Source organism: Dasypus novemcinctus, chromosome 12 (genome assembly GCF_030445035.2).
Source record: "Dasypus novemcinctus isolate mDasNov1 chromosome 12, mDasNov1.1.hap2, whole genome shotgun sequence".
Lineage (NCBI taxonomy): Eukaryota > Metazoa > Chordata > Mammalia > Cingulata > Dasypodidae > Dasypus > Dasypus novemcinctus.
In genome coordinates, this window is record NC_080684.1 from 86,954,650 (window position 1) to 86,957,551 (window position 2,902).

Consider the following 2,902-nt stretch of genomic DNA (forward strand, 5'->3'; position numbering starts at 1 on the left):
GATTCTATAATTTTTAATTTTTTTTTAAAAGATTCCCCCCCCCCCCATTGTCTGCTCTCTGTGTGCATTCACTGTAAGTTCTTCTGTGTCTGCTTCTATTATCATTAGGCAACTCTGGAAACTGATCCTAGGACCTTCCAGAGTCGGAGAGAGGCCATCATTCTCTTGTGCCACCTCAGCTCCCTGATCGGCCATGTCTCTTATTATCTCCTCTCTGGGTCTCTTTCTGTTGTGTCATCTTGCTGTGCCAGCTCTCTACGTGGGCCAGCACTCCTGCACGGGGCAGCACTCCTGCACAGGGCAGTACTCTGCACAGGCCAGCTCACCACATGGGCCGGCTTGCCCTCACCAGGAGGCCCTGGGCATTGAACCCTGGACCTCCTTTATGGTAGACAGGAGCCCAATTGCTTGAGCTACATCTGCAATCCCGAGAGTGAAGATTCTGTCATTTTCAATTTTTAAAAAGTCGGTAAATTTTATTTTAATATAAGAATGATGTTTAAGAAGCTTTTTCTAAAATGTAAATGAAACCTTATCTCATTTCAGTCAGAAAATGAAAAATGCTCTTTGCAAAGGCCACATTCATAAAAATTTTAAATATTTGTGTCAATCAGTTGTAATCTGCTTTTTACTGGGAAATTTCTGTTCTTTACCATTTATATATCACTCATTTACTCATAACTCATTACTCTGTAATTTTTGTTAATAGGAGCATTTAACAGGTAATGGAGGAAAAGTACAATAAAAAAATTAACAGAACTCTGTGAAGTGAGAGCTATGTATCTCTGTGGTAAAAGAGAGTTTGGAAATAATCTGAATGCCATCCAAGAAAGGCAAAATTACCTATGAAAGAAAGAATACATACAGGAAACCTCTTCCTTATTGCTTTGCTTTAGGCTTCTTGGCCAAAATCATCTGTAATCTTCTTTAATTTCAACAAGTCACGCTCACTGACTGTAGGTTTTGTGCTAGATAGTGACCATGACATATTGGACATGAAAGCAATTGGCTCCTGGGACATCCATCCATGCCATTTCAATGGCACCAGGATCACCCAGAAAACATGGGGTTAACAGATCATCTATAATCTTGTGAGGATCAGCTCGTGAAGGTTCACAAAACTAAATTTTTAAAATGAATAGCTGACTGTACTTTTCTGACAGGCTGCCTAAGTGCATCACATACAATGATACTTACATCTGCCCCTGAATAGCCATCAGTTTTCTCCCAAGTGCTTGGAAGTCTGTTTCCATTAAACTGTTTTGAGTGGTCCCTAAGCACAATTTAAACATTGCTGCTAGGGTGTGGGCCTCAGGCAAAGGAATATACATCAAATCTTGGCCTAATGGCAGAATCTAGGATCCAGAGCATATTTGTTACTCCCAGAACCAAAATTCCCTCATTGTCCACACCAACATCTTGCATTTGAACTAGGAACTCGGTCTTTTTTTTTTTTTTTTTTTTGTCTTTATTTATTTTTTTAATATTACATTAAAAAAATATGAGGTCCCCATATACCCCCCACCCCCTTCACCCCACTCCTCCCCCCATAACAACAACCTCCTCCATCATCATGAGACACTCACTGCATTTGGTGAACACATCTCTGAGCACCGCTGCACCTCATGGTCAATGGTCCACATCATAGCCCACACTCTCCCACAGTCCACCCAGTGGGCCATGGGAGGACATACAGTGTCCGGTAACTGTCCCTGCAGCACCACCCAGGACTCGGTCTTTATTCTACAAGCAGCTTCACATTCATTTTCACTTCTAGAATCACAGAGAGAGACAATTTAATCAGTGAAGGTAATGAAAGGTTTGATCTCTCTGGCAAGTTGAAATAAATTCTTAGCTTTTCCACTTCCAGTTAGCCACTTGGAAACAAGGTCTGAGGAAAATATTGGGGAAAAAAAAGTTGAATGTTTGCTTCTGTTGCTACAGCTTTGCCTAAATAGGCTCTTCCTATTCCAGGTGGCCCAAATAACAGAATGCCCCTCCAAGGTGTTCTCCTACCCAGGAAAAGATGAGGAAATTTAACAGGCATTATCACCGCTTCCTTAAGAGCTTCTTTGGCTCCCTCCAGACCAGCCACATTGCTTCGTTTTACGTTTGGTTGCTCTCTGTAATAACGGCACCTTGAAGCTGATTCTGTAGTTTCTTTTTCTTCAGGTGCATCAGATTCTCCTTCCCTATCACTTCCCTTTCCCTCTCTCATCAGCTGAACTCAGCTGTCCCTCTTTTCCTGGCTTCTGCGGCCTTTTCTCTTTCTTTTTCAGGTGCCCCTTTAGTTTTCCTGTTCTATTAGGATAATATGGACACTGTGCCCTGACACTTTGTGTGGCTTTATCACCCTGTGCGTCACACTTAACTATGTGAAGAAAATACTATACAGCACGTTGACAGGGTTGAAGGGCTTCCTCATGGTTCCCAGCTTTTCCTTCTTGTGCCGCTTTGTTAGCAAGGTTCATTGCTATCTGGAGTGCGGAGGAAGTGGATGCTGTGGTGGATATCCGAGATGATGCCCTGGGGAGGAACAAGGGAATGCGGGGAAGCTGGTGGCTCTCAGACCCTGAGCTGCTCCTTCCCTGCCGGAACTTGGGAAACCACATGGAGCTCCATGAGCCACCAGACCCTCCTCCCAGTCTATGGGTTTTGACAAATGAATATACTCATATAACCACCACCAAAATCAAATAATAGAAAATTTCCATCACCCCCAGAAAGTCCTCTTATGTTCTTTCACAGTCAATCCCAAACCACACACCCAAAAATCACTAATCTGCTTTCTGTCACTATATATTTAACTTTTTTAGAGCAGGGTTCAGCAAACTACAACCCACGGGCCAAATCTGACCCACTACAGGTCAAACCCAGCCATACCCATTCATTAGATACAATC

At 42.8% G+C, this 2,902-nt stretch overlaps 1 pseudogene; it reads right to left on the reverse strand.

Moving 5' to 3' along the window:
• Window positions 1-892: 892 nt before the first annotated feature.
• Window positions 893-2,612, reverse strand: LOC101413228 (vacuolar protein sorting-associated protein 4B pseudogene; annotated as a pseudogene).
• Between the last annotated feature and the right edge of the window lie 290 nt (window positions 2,613-2,902).